This window comes from Anas acuta, chromosome 12 (genome assembly GCF_963932015.1).
Source record: "Anas acuta chromosome 12, bAnaAcu1.1, whole genome shotgun sequence".
NCBI classification, from domain to species: Eukaryota; Metazoa; Chordata; class Aves; order Anseriformes; family Anatidae; genus Anas; species Anas acuta.
Window position 1 is genome coordinate 9,587,493 of NC_088990.1, and position 8,157 is coordinate 9,595,649.

General features: G+C 37.8%; 1 long non-coding RNA gene across 1 annotated transcript; it reads right to left on the reverse strand.

Moving 5' to 3' along the window:
- Positions 1-249: 249 nt before the first annotated feature.
- On the reverse strand, positions 250-7,739 carry LOC137862930 (uncharacterized). Its single transcript, XR_011100590.1, has 3 exons — positions 7,392-7,739; positions 5,373-5,473; positions 250-990 (listed from the first exon to the last, which is right to left on the reverse strand). It is a non-coding gene; the product is annotated as an uncharacterized lncRNA (long non-coding RNA).
- Positions 7,740-8,157: the final 418 nt, after the last annotated feature.

An 8,157-nucleotide genomic window follows, 5' to 3' on the forward strand; every position in this document is an offset into this window, starting at 1 on the left:
AAGAAAAGAATTTTGCAATTGCTACCTGATAGGAATGGTAATCCAACATGACAGTATATCTAAAAGTCAATAAATAGAGTCTGCTAGTAAATATTATTAAAAATAACATAAGTCAAGTCGCTCGACTTTTCAATAACCCAGCATGCAAGATATGCTCATTTTGCACAAATTGTCATGCAGTTTTCCAGACATATAGAAGAGTCTCTCTGGTACACTGCTGATGTTGGTATGCAGTAGCTGCTGTTGACATCAGGAAAGCAATCCTAGAGTGATTGGTATGTCTCCTAATACAATGCCGTGTAGCTATTCAGCTACTGGAATTCAGTTTTATGTGATTCAATCAGCTCTAACAAGAAGAAATAGTAGCACATTACGCAAAGTTCTGAGAGACTAACAAATCAAAATGTTGTTTTATTGCAGCTGCCATTGGTCTAGCCACTGCACTTTTCTTATTGGTTCTGTATTTCTGTCCCAGTATAGAGAAATTATTGTTGAATGCTAAGGATTAGCCATGCTTGCTAATTCCACAGTGTCTAACATAAGACACTTCACACCTCTATTATGCTCTCCAATGCAGAATTTTAAGCACACCTTTCGCTGAAGCTAAGTTGTCTTCCCAGTACCCTCATACAGCATGCCAAGACTATTTCCCAGTTTAATAAGTGACTAAACTGAGAGAAGAGAGATGGCAATTTATTCACATCACATGGTATAACTGCTATCCCAACTCTAACTCTGATCTATGTGTGTCCCACATGACCATAAGAAGTGGTTTTATTGGTATGATATTCTTGGAAATGTTGGGAATGCCTTCAGGGTCATTTTTTGGCAGTTACCCCATTAACACAGTTTGGCACTTACCCCATTGACACACTTTGAGCTGTCTGCTGTTCCAAGAATGGCTGACCCACCTGTCAGAAGTGGAGAAAACTGTGCCCTTCACCACCCTGAAGAAATGCCACACATCTCGGTATTTCTGATTGCTTGACACTGTTGAAACAGAAGACATTTTTTGCTGTAGATATTGCTGTGGCATATCTCATAAAAGATACTATTCAAGCCATCAAGCTAAGCTGGTCAGATCCAGCTTTCATTTACAGCAGCGTAGAACAACTCCTATCACTTGTGTGAATTTGCTCTGCTTTCAGAGATCCCCCCTCTGAGGAATCTGACCAAACAGGTCTGCTTTTCTCTCAAATACACTGACTTCAGATATGTGCAATTACAGTCATGTCAGCAGTTTGAACTGTGATTTATGCTTGCCTGAGATCAAAATTAGATCCAGCCCACTTATAAGGAGAAAAGAAAAATTTAACAGTGAAACAAAAGGGGTCAATTCTGCTCTCACAAAGCATGGGTCTCACAAATCTCCATTTATTAGTGAGAAACATAAACACCGTGCATTTAGAGTGCTATCTGGAAGATTGACCAGTTTTTCTGATTTGCTGTCATTTTACCACCACTACATCAATTGTTATCTTAGCCTCAGATGTCAAGTCTTTCTGAGCCTCTTGGCTAGTTTCATGAAAGAGATAATGAATTCTTACTTATTGCTTGTGCAATTTTAGAAAATACATTGTCATTCCGATCTGTAATGTAGCTACCTTCCAGACACACAGCTCTCATGATTACTGAGTTTTGATGTTTACAGAAAATTAGGGCTTAGATAGTAAACGGATACTAGCTACGTATTTCTGCACAGCAATACAGTAATCATCTCTCAAATAATTCTCTCCATTTCTAGAGTGCTTTAAGCGCTCTGAATCATGCAAAAACATGAGGCTCAGCAAGAGGAGAGGTGATACTGGGAGCAGAGGAGATTACAGAGGGTATCTTTAGTGTGGGTTGGTCCCACAACTACAGGAAGTCCACTGACTCCAGGGAAATAGCTGTTAGCAATCAGCAAGACATAGGATATGTGCAATTCTAGTGCTATGTGAATGACACCCCTCTGATCACAGTAGAGAGAAATGGTGGATATTTTAACTTCTTCACAGGTTGGGAAGATCCCTCTAAATGATTTGACCAGGGCTGAGACAGTGTTACTAGAGGGTCCTGGAGATGCTCAGACCAACCATAGGGAACTGCACAACAGCAGGCAGTGGATTCCTTCCTCCTCAGAACCAAGCTAGTGCTGCCAGATGCACTCAGATGTCATTGAAGAGGTGCAAGGGAAAGCTGCATCCCCTCAGAACAGACTGTGAGCAAGGGGTATGGGTCTCAGTAGGGCAGGCACAGAGATCGCTAGTGTGGCTCTGACCCTAATGCCTGACACAGAGCTCACCTCAAAGTCAGGCAGCAACTGGGAGGCAGCAGGCTCTGGTAATTCCCACCAAAAACTTTTCAATATTCTTTCTACAGGTTGAGCGAAGACTTGTTTTACCTTCTGGAGGATGCAGGTTGGAAATGACAAAGAACACTAAGAAGCTACAATGACATGTGAAGCATTGTGGACTAACACAAGTTCCAAGAAAGTCAACAGGATAAAGCTCTGATACATGGAAACCCTAAATTTGGTTACATTTTTTCATATGAAAAGAGCTTAGATATTTTTCCCCCTCTACAAATTAAGTAAAGGCTATTCACTGATGCTGCTGTTGATTTAGGGGGAACAGATGAAATCAGCATGGATCGCAGTCTGAGGACATAGTTGTGTTATCACTGTAATTAAGAGCTGTACTATAAAGGAACTGATAACAGATATACAGCATAAACTCCTGTCAGCTGAAAACTGGCCTCTGCGATTTGGGGTTTGGAATCGTAACCTTTTACTTTTGGAAGGAAAAGAGAACAAATGGCATTTTGGTGCTTTCACATCTTTTTGCTCTCTATTTAGAAAAGTAACAGCCAACATCTTAAAAAAAAAAAAAACAAACAACTAATTTTACCAGCGCTTAGCCTTGAATATATGCCAGCAGTAGCTGATACTTTAAAAGAGGGAAAACTTTTAAAAAGGCAATAATGCATGAAGTGAAATGCATACAAAGAAAGAGGATCTTAAACAATACTAAAAATAAATGTAGCTTAAAAAGATCCCTTAAAAACATCTGTTGACGTTAGAGATTTAATTAAAATGTAATTAGTTATACATTCTCCTTTGAAATGAACAAGCATATTACAGCTTTCATCTACAATGAATTCTCTTTTACATTCATACCTTGCTTTTGCCTGTAAAAAAAGGCAAGATTTTACAGGAAATGTTATAAAGATAGGATAGTTCTACCTAAAATTTTACAATCAAAGAAAACATAAAATGATTTTTTAACATACAGATACAAAACCATATTCATTGCACATGTGGTGTTCATGAGATACCCCACAAGTGTTCCTAAATGCACAAAATAGAAAAGATAGAGATAAATGCATGAGGGATGGTACTTGCAATAAGTACTTTAACGTCTGGAGAAGGATTCTGAAATAGGTCACTGAAGACTAAATCGATCTGACTCCTTAAGTGTCATTTACCTGAAAGAGAAACGCACCTTATGCTACTCACCCTGCATGGATTTGTACAGGCAACATGCAACCGAGGGCTTTCCCTGGGGCTAAAACTTTATGAAGTACCATTGACCTGGTTTTCTATGGAAACTACACGGATGTTTTCAATTCCACCATGGAACAGCAGCCTCGGTCATAGCCATCAAACTCCACATTAGACATTCATGCAGCATTAGGCATCCTGTAGCTGCCAAGGGCCACACAATGAGACATTGTCTGACCCAAAAGTCATATAATTAGGCTTATGGGAACAACAGCAGTGGATAGTGCATTGAGCATATCCTAATTTTGGATAGGCCATTCTTTGCCTGTCTGACTACCAGTTAGCTGGGGAAGAAGTGAAGCCTGCTATTAGCGACAGACAACTTCACTGCAAAGCCACAGTGGTGATGAAAGGGCCATTTGACTTGAAAAATCACCACTGGGGAAAGGAAAGACAGCCATATAACAGAGACATACTTGCAGACAAAGAGAAGACCCTACTTAAAACTTTTTTTTTAAATTTACTTTTACAGAGTGGGTGACCCTAAATTCTAGAAACCATCTCTTCAGCTAGAGTTATGTTGTTTTGCTGCTCCGGCTCAGTAATGGTCCATCCATCCAGCCTAATACTAAAACACTGTTGAGGCAGCAGTCAGCATGATGAACACAGAGCTTATGGCTGAGTGAGAAGTGTGAAATTCCTCTCATTAACAGAGCTGCACATTTGTGCACAGACTCTCCCTTTAAAAGGTTGACTTCCTGCATGGCCAAGAAAGAGCTTTCCAAGAACCATGTGACTCCAAAGACTGAGGACAATTTCTGCTGGAGTGGGCTTTTAATTCAAATTACTCATAGAACGTTACATTTTTGTGGCCTGAAAACATCTTAAACTGCGTCAAACATAAAGTAGTTTCATAATTGCATGTGATTGATTTATTTATTTTTTTTAAGAAATGACATAAGGAGAAAGAAATAAGAATGTTTGTGAAGCTTAAAACCTCCCTCTTGCACTTGTGCAACAATTGCAAATAATTCCAAAACAATATCTTGTGACTTACATTTTCAACAACAAAAAGTATTGTGTCATTTAGGAATGTGATTGGTCTCTGGAAAGCAACACATGCAGCAACTGCATTCACCTTTTTGCCTGCTGTACATTCAACATTATGAAAAAGTAGGTATAGATTCCATATTATTTGATTAAAACAAAGTTCATACACATTCCACGGTTTCCAGCTATTCTTACCATTTTAAAATACATGGTCTAAGTCCTGCACAGCTGCAATCATATCATTATGCAAACTGCAACATAGACATGAGTGGTAAGAATAGATCTTATTATCCATACAAATTACAAACAATTCACAACATCTACTCCCTTCCAATTCTTTATGAAGGAAGAAATCATTCCTCTCTTTCTCCTTCATGGAAGAAAAGCTCCATTCAGTAATATCCACTCACATCCATAGGGATACTATATCAGTTCTACATGTTTCTCTATAATGCTAACATTTTCATTTCCATTAAAAAAAGGGCACAAGATTTTCAAGTATTAGTGATGCTCTTCCAATGGAGGCAAGAAAACTGCTATTCAAAGTTGCCTTTCCATAACCACAGCACAGCCTATCAGGCCTATACGTGTGACATATATTACTCCTTCATCCCACCCACTGTACCTGTAAGTGCCGTGGAAAGAAGAAAGACTTACACTTGGTGCATAAGATTGTTCCTTTAACATGTAAAAACAGAAATGAGAGAGAGAGAGAGTGAACCACAGATTTCAAATATAATCCAGTTCTGTGTTTGTTTGCTCTAGACCAATATGATTACCACATGCTGGCTACTGTGAGCTGATTAATTAGGAAGTATCAGTAACAATATTTTGTACTTACATCAGAATTTCCACCTCAGGATACTTCAATAATGTCAATTAATTAATCTTCACAATGCTGCCTTTAAGTAGGTGTCATTAGTTCATTCACAGATGGAAATACTGAAGCATATAAAAGGTGAAATTAATTAGCCAAGATGATACAATGACTCTGTAGCAGAACTAAAGATCCTGAAAAACACTCCTTTTTTTCTAACTCTTAAAGTGGCACAAGTTATTTGCCCATTGCAGCTAAATAGTGGAAACAATTCCAAATGTGTAACAGAAACTTTTATGACTCTAGCAAAAACACTATTTGTGGGTCATGCTCTCATTGAAATCTTCTTTTGATTAAAATAGCTTCTACTGTTTAGTACAACCATCAAAATATAAAGAACATCAAAACCAAATAAAACCTGCCACTAGATCTACAATGAACGGGCGCATTGCTACTACTTTCTCAGGTTTAAATTAAGGCTCTTTTGTAGAGGGTATAAGTGAATAAAACATAAAGACAAAGGACAAAACAAGAGACAGCAGACTATTCAGCCATTCATGACAGTCAAATTTACAAGGCAATTGCCATTCATACTAATGTAAAGTGGGCCAACCAATTCTGCCTGATATGAAAGGCAGAAGAGCCCTTAAACATGAGAGGGAAAAGCACTTTACTGTATTTTACGTCCATCACAAGTGGAAAAACAGTAATGAGGAACATCAAAAATCTCTTTTTTTTCTCTCCATTTAAAACTAACAAGGCCACTTCTCAGTGCAATCTTATAAAAGTCTATAAATGTCTGGAGACAGCTAATCAATCACACTTGTACTGCCACAGGTATAAGGTGCGTTTAGTATGAGTGTATTTAACTGACTGATTTTTTCACTAATAATCAACTTAACAGTGGAGGGCTATAACTTGTTATAAAAGAAATAACAATAACCTTCCTACCAAAACAATAACAACAACATAAATAAATAAAATAACAAACTCACAACAGTGAGAAATATCATCTGTGCATTATATGTTGATAAGATTCTATACTGAAAGAAGCCTTATTGGCCAGAGTTCAGCTCATGGGGAGATCAATTGTTAGTTCTGCTGGTGGTTTCATGGAGGCAAAAACTCAGAATTCAGTCCAGAATGGACAGAGACAGTTTCAGATGCCATGACCCCACCTGATACTCTTTAAGGCCACAAACTCAATGTGATACAAGAGCAGCTATTTGTCACAGCTACATACATCTTAAAAGATCAGGGCTACATTGTACTCACAACATTTTACTTGCATCTGTGTTTATATCTATGACACAGAGTTGCACATGCTACACTTGTACAGATAACATTAAAGAATACTCTGTATACCAGAAGCTTTACTGTTTCTGATACAGCTTCATCACTATATAACACATCACAACAAACAACCAAATTCACTAAAACTAAGCCAGAATAACCTTTTTACATTTTAATCAAACTTAGAAATTGGATGCAATGTAATTATTTTACATAGCCAACTGTGAAAGCCTCATTAAAAGCCTTGATATTAAGTAATAAAACTACAATAACACTTCTTCTAGTATTACAGTGAGTTTCTGTTAACACTTATGCACTGAAAAAGGAAAGCCTTTCTGATCCATACTTTTCTGGAGGATTTTAAGCTGATTTCAATGTACACAGGTATATATTGAACATACAGTCATATATATATGTGTGTACATATGTTTACACTGAGAAGAAAGAAAGCAAATGCAGTAGAGATGTGCATCTTCTCACATCCCTCACCATTGGATAGAGTCCTTACCTACCTGCAAGCCCAGCCCCTTTGACATTTGCCAGGTAGGCAGTCATAAATAGGTAAATCAGAAATTCAAATGCTTATACAGGCTGAAACACCCCTTTGCCACATTGGCTTTAAAATTGTCTTTGTTCTTTAATTAAAGCATCTCTACTGGAAAGACAATGAGTACAGGAAACACAAATAAGCAGAGGCAGGGTGAATAATTACTTTTTGCTATTTCTAGATTGATTAAATGCAATACTCACCAGCATCCTCTCATCCTCTCCAGTGGCAGAATTCCCATTCACTTCATTGACAGCAAAGCATAATTTCAATTTCCAGAATGGTAAGACAAGGAAAATGGAAAAGAGGAGAAAAATTAAAAAAGGGTAAGAGGGGGGCTGGGAAAGAGGTGTAAGAAACATCAAACAAAAATCAATCTAATTAAAATACCTTACTGAACTAGATTCTTACTACCAACTTTAACATTTCCTTTTAAGTCTTGTTTTCATTGATTTGCCAAAAAATATAAATCTAAAGAGTAAATTTACATTAAATTGATCATTATAATTTATTTGGCAACAAAATAATATAGTAAAAAGACCTTTCTCCTACTAAATGGCTCCAGCTTTGATGTCTGATTGTAATGCAAATTATGTGGAGTACAAGATATGGACAGAGGAATAATTAAACTTAGGGCTTTGTATATAATAATTCTCCCAACTGTAAACGTATCTCTTTCTGTGATAACAGTGTGTATACACCCTGGGAACCATACCCTTACATTTGTGCAGGCAGAACAACACCAAGTGCACAAGCTCGGCCTGATGCCTGCCAGAAGTACTGGGGCGCAGTGGGGTGCTCACAGCCTGAGTCCTTCCAGACTTCTGAGGAGCCTCTGGTGAAGACCCCCTCATACTGTGTTCATCACCAAGGCACATACTTCTGGAAGACAAAGTGATCTTTGTTCCAGAAGACAAACATTGACCATACACATGTATGTATTTCACAGCACTCAATTAGAAACTGAAC